Raw genomic sequence first — 13,324 nt, forward strand, 5'->3', positions numbered from 1 at the left:
AGAGGTGAGGCAGAGCAGTCGCAGCCGTCTGCGACCGATGGACGCAACATCAGCACTGATATATAATTGCTACTGTATAGACTATGGCTATGATGAACGCGCCCATCTTTCTGCAACTGCTCTTTTCCTCTGTGGTAGCAGCCATGTGACAGGGGTAGAAACCTCACCGCATTGCTATGTCCTTTCTTTTCCTCACTCTGCCTGTCTGACTGTACACAAAAGGCAACCTTTCTTTTATACCTAATTTAGAAAGTTAATTAGCAATTGATCCCCTGCTCCTCTTTGGCTCTGGTCCAGGATTACACCCCAAGTTCTGATTCCAAGAACTGCTAAAGGGCCATTCAACTCAAAATTTCTTTCTGCAGAAATATCCATTTAATCTTAGCAATTGTAGCCAGGTCCACTTGGTGTCACTGCAGTTCAGGGGATAATACCACTGGCTTCCAGCCATGCCCGCCCCCCCTGGAGCCAGAGGGTAATATTTGCATAAGTGAGGACTTCTGTAGGCTTCAAAGGAAAGCATTTGCTTTGACCCCTCTCTGTCTCAAACGACGGTACTGCCAAGTACTTCACAACACCATTTGCCTTTACTACAAACAGAAAGTAAACAGGGGTTCTCCCCTTTGCAATTTATTTTGCCTTTGCTAATCAGAACAAGAACAATATCTTAAGCTTCTGGCTTACAAAAATGTTAAGACTATTCTCTAGCACAGAGCTTTCCAAAGTGTGTGTCGCGACACTTTGGTGTGTCGCCTGAGGTGTGCCGGTGTGTCGCGCAAGCCCGGTGCACGTGACACACCGGCAAGTGGGAGCCAATGCAGCCGCCGGTGGAGCTCATCCCACTGGCGGCTGAGCAGTAAAGAATCGCTGTGCTGTCTGCTGTGTGCCGCGGACACACAGCAGGAAGATCGGCAAGGCCGTGGTGAGTTCACGTCACCACGGCCCGAAGAAAAAGGGCACGTCTAAACGTGCAGGTGCTCCGCCTCCTTCCTGCCCATGCGGCCCCGGAAGAAAAATGTTGCCAGAGCCACACGGGCAGAAAGGGGGAGGAGCGTCAGCCGCGTGCAGAAGAGGAGCAGCAGCGTTGTTGCAGCAGGAAAGAAGAGGAGGAGGCCGGATGCAGGGTCCCCACCGCGGATCGGCCCGAGAAGATCAGGGCCGCTGCAGAGCCCATCCTGCAGCGACCCGTGAAGAGGAGGCCCAGAGGTAAGAGAGAGGCTGAGGGCCCGTAGAGTGCGTGTGTGAGGTGAGTTGAGAGATTGTGTGCGTCTGTGAGGTGAGTTGAGAGATTGTGTGCGTGAATGAGGTGAGTTGAGCGATTGTGTGTGTGTATGAGGTGAGTTGAGAGATTGTGTGTGGGAGTGAGGACCTGAATGTTTGCAGAGACAGCATGTGAGAGAGACAGCATGTGACAGTGAGAGCCTGTGTGTATGAATGATTGTATGAGAGAGAGCATGTGACAGTGAGAGTCTGTGCTTGAGCAAGACAGCATGTGGGAGTGAGAGAGAGCCTGGGTGTGTGAGAGTCAGACGCATGTGCAAGAGAGAGACTGTGTATGAATGATTGTATGAGAGAGAGCATGTGACAGTGAGAGCCTGTGCTTGAGCAAGACAACATGTGGGTGTGAGAGAGAGCCTGGGTGTGTGAGAGTCAGACAGCATGTGCAAGAGAGAGACTGTATGAATGATTGTATGAGAGAGAGCCTGTGAGTGTGTGAGAGAGAGAAAGCATGTGAGAATGAGAACCTGACTGAATGTTTGAGGGAAGAAGATAGATGGAGAGAAAAGAAATAGAAAAAAAGACAATATGAAAGGAATTGGCAAAAAAATAAGAAAGGGGAGGTGCAACAAAAAAGCCTGTGACCAACCGATTAGAAAACTAAGATCAGACAGCAAAGGTAAAAAAAAAGAAATAAATTACTTTTTACTGATTGGCACATGTAATCTTTGATAATGTGCAAGAGTAGCACTTTCTCTATGCTGATTTCACAATGTACAAGATCAACATGGAGGAAGTGGAAACCCACGGGGCCTGCACAGAGGAGGCAGCAGAATGGGCTTCAGTGCCAATAGCAGCAATCAGCGCCTCCCCAATAGCCATGCGGCAGCAGTGACAGTGGCAGCAAAGGAATGAGAGAGGCTCCGAGGTTGCTGGCAAAAGAAAGAGAGGGGGTTTGCCTTTAGTGTGTGCCTGCCTCAGGGTGTGTCTGTGTATGAGAATGTATGGGTGTCTTCCTGGGGTTTGTATGTGTGAGAATAGGTGCCGGCCTGTGTGTGGTGTATGTGTGTGTGTGAGAATGAATGTGTGCATGCCTGAGGGAGTGGTGTGAAATTGAATGGAAGCCTGCCTGGGGGTCAGTTTCAGTGTGTGAGAATGACTGGGAGCTTGCCTGGGTGTGTGTGTTTGTGTGTATGTGAGGGAGCCAGACAGAGTATGTATGAGAAAATCCAGGGGAGTAAGAGTTTGTGTGGGGGTGTGTGTGTGGAGGGAGAGAGAGTGTCTTAGAGCTTGAGAGTGTGTCAGTGTCTGTGAGAGCGAGAGGTTATGGTGGGTAGAAGAGCATGAATGTGTATGTATGTGACAGTATATGTGTGAGAGAGAATGGAAATGTGAGTATGTGTGAGAGAGAGAGGATAACCTCCTAATCCTTGACAATATCAGGGTGACTGGAAATCAAGAGCTCCCACGTATGGACAGCAGGGGCTTTTTAAAATCCTTATTAGTTTTAATTATTAATTATTGGGTGTTATTTGATATATGTGCTGTTTTGAAATATTTTATTGGTGTTTAGGAAATTATAAAAAATGTATATGATTTTAATGAATAGAAATTCTATTTATCAGTAGTTTTAAAATATTATTATTATTAGTATGGTTTACTATTATAACTGAAGGCAAAACGATTACCGTCATGGTTAAAAGGTGAGGTGAAAGAGGCTATTTTAGCCAAAAAATCATCCTTCAAAAATTGGAAGAAAGATCCATCTGAAGAAAATAGGATAAAACATAAGCATTGTCAAGTTAAGTGTAAAACATTGATAAAACAAGCGAAGAGAGAATTTGAAATGAAGTTGGCCATAGAGGCAAAAACTCATAATAAAAACTTTTTTAAATATATCCAAAGCAAGAAACCTGTGAGGGAGTCGGTTGGACCATTAGATGACCAAGGGGTTAAAGGGGCTCTTAGGGAAGATAAGGCCATTGAAGAAAGACTAAATGAATTCTTTGCTTCCGTGTTTACTAGTGAGGATGTTGGGGAGATACCAGTTCCGGAGTTGGTTTTCAGGGGTGATGAGTCAGACGAACTGAACGAAATCACTGTCAACCTGGAAGATGTAGTAGGCCAGATTGACAAACTAAAGAGTAGCAAGTCACCTGGACCGGATGGTATGCATCCCAGGGTACTAAAGGAACTCAAAAATGAAATTTCTGACCTATTAGTTAAAATTTGTAACCTATCATTAAAATCATCCATTGTACCTGAAGACTGGAGGGTGGCCAATGTAACCCCAATATTTAAAAAAGGCTCCAGGGGTGATCCGGGTAACTATAGACCAGTGAGCCTAACTTCAGTGCCGGGAAAAATAGTGGAAACTATCCTCAAGATCAAAATTGTAGAGCATATAGAAAGACATGATTTAATGGGACACAGTCAACATGGATTTACCCAAGGGAAGTCTTGCCTAACAAACCTGCTTCATTTTTTTGAAGGGGTTAATAAACATGTGGATAAAGGTGAACCGGTAGATGTAGTGTATTTGGATTTTCAGAAGGCGTTTGACAAAGTCCCTCATGAGAGGCTTCTACGAAAACTAAAAAGTCATGGGATAGGAGGCGATGTCCTTTCGTGGATTACAAACTGGTTAAAAGACAGGAAACAGAGAGTAGGACTAAATGGTCAATTTTCTCAGTGGAAAAGGGTAAACAGTGGAGTGCCTCAGGGATCTGTACTTGGACCGGTGCTTTTCAATATATATATCAATGATCTGGAAAGGAATACGATGAGTGACGTTATCAAATTTGCAGATGATACAAAATTATTCAGAGTAGTTAAATCACAAGCAGACTGTGATACATTACAGGAGGACCTTGCAAGACTGGAAGATTGGGCATCCAAATGGCAGATGAAATTTAATGTGGACAAGTGCAAGGTGTTGCATATAGGGAAAAATAACCCTAGCTGTAGTTACACGATGTTAGGTTCCATATTAGGAGCTACCACCCAAGAAAGAGATCTAGGCGTCATAGTAGATAATACATTGAAATCGTCAGCTCAGTGTGCTGCAGCAGTCAAAAAAGCAAATAAAATGTTAGGAATTATTAGGAAGGGAATGGTTAATAAAACGGAAAATGTCATAATGCCTCTATATCTCTCCATGGTGAGACCACACCTTGAATACTGTGTACAATTCTGGTCGCCGTATCTCAAAAAAGATATAGTTGCAATGGAGAAGGTACAGAGAAGGGCAACCAAAATGATAAAGGGGATGGAACAGCTCCCCTATGAGGAAAGGCTGAAGAGGTTAGGGCTGTTCAGCTTGGAGAAGAGACGGCTGAGGGGGGATATCATAGAGGTCTTTAAGATCATGAGAGGTCTTGAACGAGTAGATGTGACTCGGTTATTTACACTTTCGAATAATAGAAGGACTAGGGGGCATTCCATGAAGTTAGCAAGTAGCACATTTAAGACTAATCGGAGAAAATTCTTTTTCACTCAACGCACAATAAATCTCTGGAATTTGTTGCCAGAGGATGTGGTTAGTGCAGTTAGTGTAGCTGGGTTCAAAAAAGGTTTGGATAAGTTCTTGGAAGAGAAGTCCATTAACTGCTATTAATCAAGTTTACTTAGGGAATAGTCACTGCTATTAATTGCATCAGTAGCATGGGATCTTCTAGGTGTTTGGGTAATTGCCAGGTTCTTGTGGCCTGGTTTGGCCTCTGTTGGAAACAGGATGCTGGGCTTGATGGACCGTTGGTCTGACCCAGCATGGCAATTTCTTATGTTCTTATGTTCTTATGTTTTATGAGGAATGGTGAAACATATATAGAAACATAGAAATGACGGCAGAAGAAGACCAAACGGCCCATCCAGTCTGCCCAGCAAGCTTCACATTTTTTTCTCATACTTATCTGTTTCTCTTAGCTCTTTGGTTCTATTTCTCTTCCACCCCCACCATGAATGTAGAGAGCAGTGATGGAGCTGCAACCAAGTGAAATATCAAGCTTGATTAGTTAGGGGTAGTAGGGGTAGTAACCGCCGCAATAAGCAAGCTACACCCATGTTTGTTTTACCCAGACTGTGTTATTCAGCCCTTATTGGTTGTTTTTCTTCTCCCCTGCCGTTGAAGCAGGGAGCTATGCTGGATATGCGTGTAGTATCAGTTTTTCTTCTCCCCTGCCGTTGAAGCAGAGAGCTATGCTGGATATGCGTGAAGTATCAGTTTTTCTTCTCCCCTGCGGTTGAAGCAGGATATGTATTGAAAGTGAAGTATCAGGCTTATTTGGTTTGGGGTAGTAACCGCCGTAACAAGCCAGCTACTCCCCGCTTTGTGAGTGCGAATCCTTTTTTCTTCTCCCCTGCCGTTGAAGCAGAGAGCTATGCTGGATATGCGTGAAGTATCAGTTTTTCTTCTCCCCTGCCGTTGAAGCAGAGAGCTATGCTGGATATGCGTGAAGTATCAGTTTTTCTTCTCCCCTGCCGTTGAAGCAGAGAGCTATGCGTGAAGTATCAGTTTTTCTTCTCCCCTACCGTTGAAGCAGAGAGCTATGCTGGATATGCATTGAAAGTGAAGTATCAGGCTTATTTGGTTTGGGGTAGTAACCACCGTAACAAGCCAGCTACTCCCCACTTTGTGAGTGCGAATCCTTTTTTCCACATTTCCTCTTGCTGTTGTAGCTTAGAGTGATGTTGGAGTCACAGTAACCATGTGTATGTTTATTGAATAAGGGTATTATCTCCAGGCAGTAGCCGTCATTCTGGCGAGCCACCCACTCTTTATTGACGGCCTCTTGATTTTATGGATCCACAGTGTTTATCCCACGCCCCTTTGAAGTCCTTCACAGTTCTGGTCTTCACCACTTCCTTCGGAAGGGCATTCCAGGCATCCACCACCCTCTCCGTGAAGAAATACTTCCTGACATTGGTTCTGAATCTTCCTCCCTGGAGCTTCAAATCGTGACCCCTGGTTCTGCTGATTTTTTTCCTATGGAAAAGGTTTGTCGTTGTCATTGGATCATTAAAACCTTTCAAGTATCTGAAAGTCTGTATCATATCACCTCTGCTCCTCCTTTCCTCCAGGGTGTACATATTTAGATTCTTCAATCTCTCCTCATAAGTCATTTGATGAAGACCTTCCACCTTTTTGGTCACCCTTCTCTGGACCGCCTCCATCTTGTCTCTGTCTCTTCGGAGATACGGTCTCCAGAACTGAACACAATACTCCAGGTGAGGTCTCACCAAGGACCTGTACAAGGGGATAATCACTTCCCTTTTCTTACTCGATATTCCTCTCTCTATGCAGCCCAGCATTCTTCTGGCTTTAGCTATCGCCTTGTCACATTGTTTCGCCGACTTCAGATCATTAGACACCATCACCCCAAGGTCTCTCTCCTGCTCCGTGCACATCAGCCTTTCTCCCCCCATCGAATACAGTTCATTCGGATTTCCACTCCCCATATGCATGACTTTGCACTTCTTGGCATTGAATGTCAGCTGCCATGTCTTCGACCACTCTTCCATCTTCCTTAAATCCCGTCTCATTCTCTCCACTCCTTCCGGCGTGTCCACTCTGTTGCAGATCTTAGTGTCATCCGCAAAAAGACATACCTTACCTTCTATCCCTTCCGCAATGTCGCTCACAAAGATATTGAAAAGGACCGGTCCCAACACCGATCCCTGCGGTACACCGCTTAAAACTGCTCTCTCTTCAGAGAGAGTTCCATTTACCATCACACATTGTCTTCTGTCCGTCAACCAGTTTGCAATCCAGGCCACCACCTCGGCACTCACTCCTAAGCTTCTCATTTTATTCACCAGTCTCCTGTGCGGGACAGTGTCAAAAGCTTTGCTGAAATCCAAGTAGATGACATCGAGTGCTCTTCCTCGATCCAATTCCTTGGTTACCCAGTCAAAAAGTCAATCAGATTTGTCTGACAGGATCTTCCAATGGTGAATCCATGCTGCCTCTGGTCCAGCAATTCTCCCGACTGTAGATAGTTCACTATTCTCTCTTTCAACAGTGACTCCATTACTTTTCCCACCACTGAAGTGAGGCTAACCGGTCTGTAGTTACCAGCCTCTTCTCTGTTCCCACTCTTGTGAAGCGGGACCACCACCGCTCTCCTCCAATCATTCGGCACCACTCCCGTTTCTAGGGATCTATTGAATAGGTCACACAGCGGACCTGCCAGCACATCTCTGAGCTCCCTCAGTATTCTGGGATGAACTTCATCAGGCCCCATGGCTTTGTCCACTTTCAGTTTCACCAGCTCTTCCCATACATTTTCTACTGTAAATGGAGTTACATCTACTCCATTCCCCTCCAGTTTCTTGTTAACTAGTGTCGGTCCTTCTCCAGGGTCCTCTTTAGTGAACACAGAACTGAAGTATTCATTTAATATTTCTGCCATTTCTTCGTCTCTCTCCACGCATTGATCCTTTCCACCTTTCAATTTCACTATACCATTTTGAACTTTTCTCTTTTCACTGATATATCTGAAAAATGTTTTGTTACCACTCTTTACCTCTTTGGCAATCCTCTCTTCCGCTTGACTTTTTGCCATCTTGATTAATTTCTTCGTCTCCCTCAGTTCTACCAGATATTCTTCTTTGTGTTCCTCCTTTTGGGATCTTTTATATTTCTTGAATGCTGTTCTTTTAGCCTTTATTTTGTCAGCCACCTCCTTTGAGAACCAGATAGGTTTCATTTTTCTTTTGCTTTTCTTTACTTTTCTAACATATAGATTAGTTGCCTTGGTGATTGCTCCTTTTAGATTGGTCCACTGTTGATCCACATCTCTCTCGTTTTCCCAGCCTTTTAGTTCTTCCTCTAGGTACTTCCCCATTTCATCAAAGTCTGTGTTTTTGAACATCAAAACTTGGGTTTTTGTGCTTCTTTTCCGTGTCCTTTTTGTGATATTAAACCATACCGTTTGATGATCACTGGTGCTGAGGTGGGCACCCACCTGGACGTCTGAGACATTATCTCCATTAGTGAGCACTAAGTCGAGTATAGCTCCTTCTCTCGTGGGTTCCATTACCATTTGTTTGAATAAAGCTACTTGCAGGGCATCTACTATTTCTCTACTATTTTTAGATTCTGCAGATGGGATTCTCCAGTCTACATCTGGCATATTAAAGTCTCCAACGATCACCACTTCTCCTTTCTTTGCTATCCTGTGGATGTCTTCAATTAGATCTCTGTCCAGCTCTTCCTTTTGGTTTGGAGGCCTGTAAACCACTCCAATAAAAATGGATGCCCCATCTTTTTTTAAGTCTGCCCATAGTGCTTCTTTGCCCCATCTTCCTTGCAGCTCAGATGCTTGGATATTGTTTCTGACAAATAGAGCCACTCCTCCCCCTTTCCTATCCTCTCTGTCCTTCCTTAACAAGTTATAGCCTGGTATTGCCGTATCCCAGTCATGATATTCCGTAAACCTTGTTTCCGTGACAGCAACAATGTCCAAGTCCGCCTCCACCATTAGGGCTTGCAGCTCTGGGATTTTATTACCCAAACTACGAGCATTTGTGCTCATAGCTTTCCAGCTTTCTTTGCTCAGGTTACTGCTGTTCCTGGACTCCTTTTGTGACCTATTTAGTTGAGGTTTGTTATCCACTTTTCTCTTTGCATTTGTGCAAGGGAAGATATTAATGCCTCTGATGACAGAATCATCCATCACTGTGAGCTTTTTCCTTTGGTTTCTGATTTGGAATTTCTGTATGCATTGGGTTTTTTCTCTCTTTTCCGATAACATTTCAATCTTTTTCTCAAGGACTTCTTCAGAATTTAATACAGAGAAGGCATTTTGTACTTGTTGCACTTGATACAGTGTGTGTCTACGGAACACAGGTCTTATTCTACCAGAACCCACTGAAATACTTTTAAAGTTCCTTAATGGCCTGTGTGAGTGGTGGGATAGAGTTGTGGGTTGCACAGCTTTCAATAATGGGTGTCTGTGGGTTACAGGTCTTATCCTACCTGAGCCCACGGTAAATCTCTTTTTTCTTGAGTTTTGGTTATTCAGTGGTAAGTGGAAATTATTTCCTGAATAATGTACCGTGGCTGAGACTCTCTTTATTGAAGCTAATTCAGCTTTAAAGTCATCCAGCTCCTTTTCCAAGGTAGAGAGTTTTGAACAAAAGGGGCAAGCCTTAAGTTTCCATATGATTACCCTCAATATAAAGGCTCCACAGCAGTTGCATTGAATAGTACTCATTTAGGTAAGTTATTTGATTGGTGCATTATTTGATTGGTTATTTGATTGGTGGTTCTGTTTTTCCATTATTAATACACAGAGTCTGGCTTCTTGGGGTTTCCATTTCAGGTTTTGTCTAATTTGTGCTCCTTTATTTTGTATTCTGTATTTGGTGAGGGTCTGTCTCTGCTCTGTGTGTGTGACCATGATGAGAAATTCACTAGCATAGGGATCTATAGCAATCGGGTTTGTTTTGTTTCCTCAGTAGGTGGTGTATTGGTATTCTAGGACCCAGTATAATATTTACCCTTGCTTTTTCACAGGTAGGGTTATTGTTGTTTGAGTCCTTGGTGTTATTACTTTATGTTATGATGGGATTGCAGTATAGATTTTGAGTGTCTTTTTTTTTTTTTTTGCGAGGTTTTATTTTCGTTCACAATGTGCCTGGCAGTGGAAGGTGTTTGTGCTGCTGTTACTGTGAGGTGACACCAGAATTTGAAAACATCTTTAGTATGATGAGCTGTAAGGGAAACATTCAAGCTCCATTGTTTGGGGGAATTTCAGTGGATGCACAGAGTTACAGAACTGGAGGTGCAGGATTTATATTGACATTCTGTCCCTTCCTATAAATTCCAGTCTTCATTCTTATAGCCATATAGAATTAGTTGAATGAGGCTATCAAATAATTTTATAGTGTGAAACTGGCCAGCTTTTTAAAATTACGCAGAAGACCCTTTGGACTTTCTTATTAACACCAAATATTCAAAAGCTGTGCTCATCCCATCAAGCTCATATATCTCATTAAAGAGGTAAATTGAATAACACAATAACTTTGTTTTATTATTGTTACTCATAAATTATAACAATAACATTAATCTTGGAATATTATATATTTTTAATATAAATGAAAGATTTTCACAAGATAGGTTGTGTCGTGAAACATTTTATTATGTATATATTTAAGGAAACATACATAAATTGTCGAAATACATTTTGTTCGTTTAACCTTTAACCTCTGGTTTGCTAGTAGACTGAATTACTGTGTCCCGAAATTATGTTTGTCTAAAAAGTGTGTCACCAACATGAAAAGTTTGGAAAGCTCTGCTCTAGCAGCTAGCCATGGGCTTAAATGAGAAGTCAGCCATAATGCGGGCAGCTACATTGGAGGGTGATGGGTATAGAATGCTGCAATGTTTATAAGAATAATTTGAGTCTTACAGAGAAAGGATAAAGAAGGCATTTTAATACATTGGATGCTTATTTCAGGGCTGCAAAAAAAAAATGTAAAATATGAAAGATACATATTTGATTGTGGTAAACAAGTGGTGGGTGAATCCAGTGACACATTATTACATGTTTGAGAGAGAAAGTAGAAACAATCCAATGGATTGCAAACTCTGAGGCAGCATGGTTTTACCAGAGATAAATCTCCAGACAAATCTGATCAATTTCTTTGATTAGGTGACCAGATAGTTCGATCAAGGGAGAGCACTGGATGTAGTGCACTTGGATTAAATTGTGTGCCCTTGGTATGGATCCTAGAGTGACTGACTGGCTGACTGGAAGGCGACAAAGTGGTAAATGGAGTTTTCTCTGAGGAGAGAGGTGTTACTAGTGGTGTGCTTCAGGGATCGGTCTGTGGACTGGTTCTTTTCAACATTTTTCTGAGCAGCATAACGGAAGAGTTATTGGGAAAGGTTTGTTTTTTTACCAATGATTCCAAAAGCTATAAGAGGGTGAACAGCCAGGAGGGATCTAATGAAGCTTGAGGAATGTTCTAAGGTCTGGCAGCTAAAATGTAATGCTAAAAAATGCAGAGTAATGCGTTTAGGTGTTGTGGGAACTCTTGAGGTGGTCCCATTTCTAGGATTTCGTGTGGCCTTTGGCCACGACGCAACCGCAGAAGAGCTCCGGGAAGTGCTGAGGCAGGCGAGGAGTGTCCAAGCACAGGCTGAAGATGCAGGACCCTGGCCTCTGCCGAATCTGATCGCATCAAAAAGACCCAGCAACGCAATGTTGGTCTCTGGGGTAGCCCTCCGGCCACTCGATAACCCTTTCGGATCTGCCGTACGGAACAGCAAATGCGACAGGACGGACAGAGGCTGAAGGGCAAAGAATCAAACAAAGGCGAAGACTCAGGATACATGAGGGCTTCACATGAAGAGTCAAATACTTGAAGGTGAGACGAAGACTTGAAGGGTTGAGACAAGACTCAGGATAGTTGAAGAATTGACACAAAGACTTAGGTTGATTGAAGAATTGAGACGGACTCAGGTTGATTGAAGAGAAGGACTCCGACAGAGTCACAAAAATGATTGAAGGACTCTGAATAGGTACTGACACATCACACGCCCTACTCAGCCAATCAGGGCTGGTTGTGGACTACGCCAGTAAGCGCACCCTACACCACCAGTCAGGGCTGGTCGCAGACCACATTAGTGGTTCCCTGCTCAGGTTGATTGAAGAATCAAAACAAAGACTCTGGCAAGGCCTGCACCGAGGCATGCCTTGCACAGCCAGTCAAGGCAAGGCACGGACCACGCCAACGGAACAGGTTTTAGGTAGAGTTCATTTGTATGGATGGAAGCAGGCGCAAGAGATTCCAAAGATCCAGACAGGATGCAGGGTTTGGAGAAGGATTCCAGGATCCAGGGACTCGGAGAACCTCACTTGGCACAGGAGCTCGAGTGGACTCGGAGTATGGCACCTGAGGCTAAAAGCTCGGTGACGGGGCTCGGAGCAAAGAACATTAAAAGCCGGGATCTTCTGGAGGCTTATGCTGCCATAGCGGAGGACATATGGATAACGAAGATCAGGATGTGAGGATATCCGGAGAAGAGGACATCAGGAGATGAAAGGAAGAACCAAAGGACATCAGAAGTCCAGGAGATCTGAAGAATGAAACATCAGCAGATCTAAGGAGAAGGACAATGGAAACATCTGGACGACTGGAACTGACGAGGTGAAGACGCAGGGTCAGACAAGAGACCACGATGAAGACGAAGACATGGAATTCTAACATGGAACAGAGTGCCAAAGAGAAGCTGGATGCAGAGAAGTCCAAAGGAGGACTGGCTCCTTGCAAAGGCAACGAAGCAATGAAGACGGGACCTTTTTATACTGCTGAAGAGCGACTCCCACGAAGATATCACAGGAGCACCACTCCCTTGCTGGCCCTTTAAATATGAAGAGGAGGCGTGGCCTCGCGCCTAAGGAGAGGTGGGCAAGACCGTGGAGAGCGGCATCCCTGCCACTGAAGATGGAGCAGGAGCAGGACTAGGCCTTGAAGCAGGCCCGATGTTGGAAGCGGCTTCCTGCCACAGAAGAAGAGACTGGAGGTGGCCTCCGGCCACAGGAAACACCAGAGATGAAGGCCCCTCCCACGTAGGGGACAAGATAGCATTGGCGGTCTCCAGACCGCATGGGAGTGCTGTCGGCGGCCCCCTGGCCACGAGGGCAGCACCTTGGGCGGCTCCCTGCTGCCAGGTAGTGCTGGAAGGTCGGCGGTCTCCAGACCACTTGGGGAGCGTCGGCGGCACCCTGCCGTGGTGCAGCTGCGAGAAGGTCGGCGGCTTCCAAGCCGTGTAAGGAAAGTGTCGGCGGCCTCTGAGCCACGGAGCAGCATCCAGGCGGCTCATGCCGCATGAAGGAGCGCAATGATGGCCTCCGGGCCACAGGAGAAAGCAGAAAAAGGGAGGTAAGAGGCTGCCAAGGGCAGAATCGCAACATTAGGATACACAAAAACCCAAGGGAAAGGTACCGTATTGGAGGTGAAATTCTTCTAAGCACAAAGGAAGAGTGAGATCTGGGGTTATTGTATCTGATGATATTAAGGTGACCAAACAGGTGGATAAAGCGACAGTAAAAGACAGAAAGATGCTTGCCTGCATAGGGAGAGGAATGATCAGCAG

Source organism: Rhinatrema bivittatum, chromosome 11 (genome assembly GCF_901001135.1).
Source record: "Rhinatrema bivittatum chromosome 11, aRhiBiv1.1, whole genome shotgun sequence".
Classification (NCBI taxonomy): domain Eukaryota; kingdom Metazoa; phylum Chordata; class Amphibia; order Gymnophiona; family Rhinatrematidae; genus Rhinatrema; species Rhinatrema bivittatum.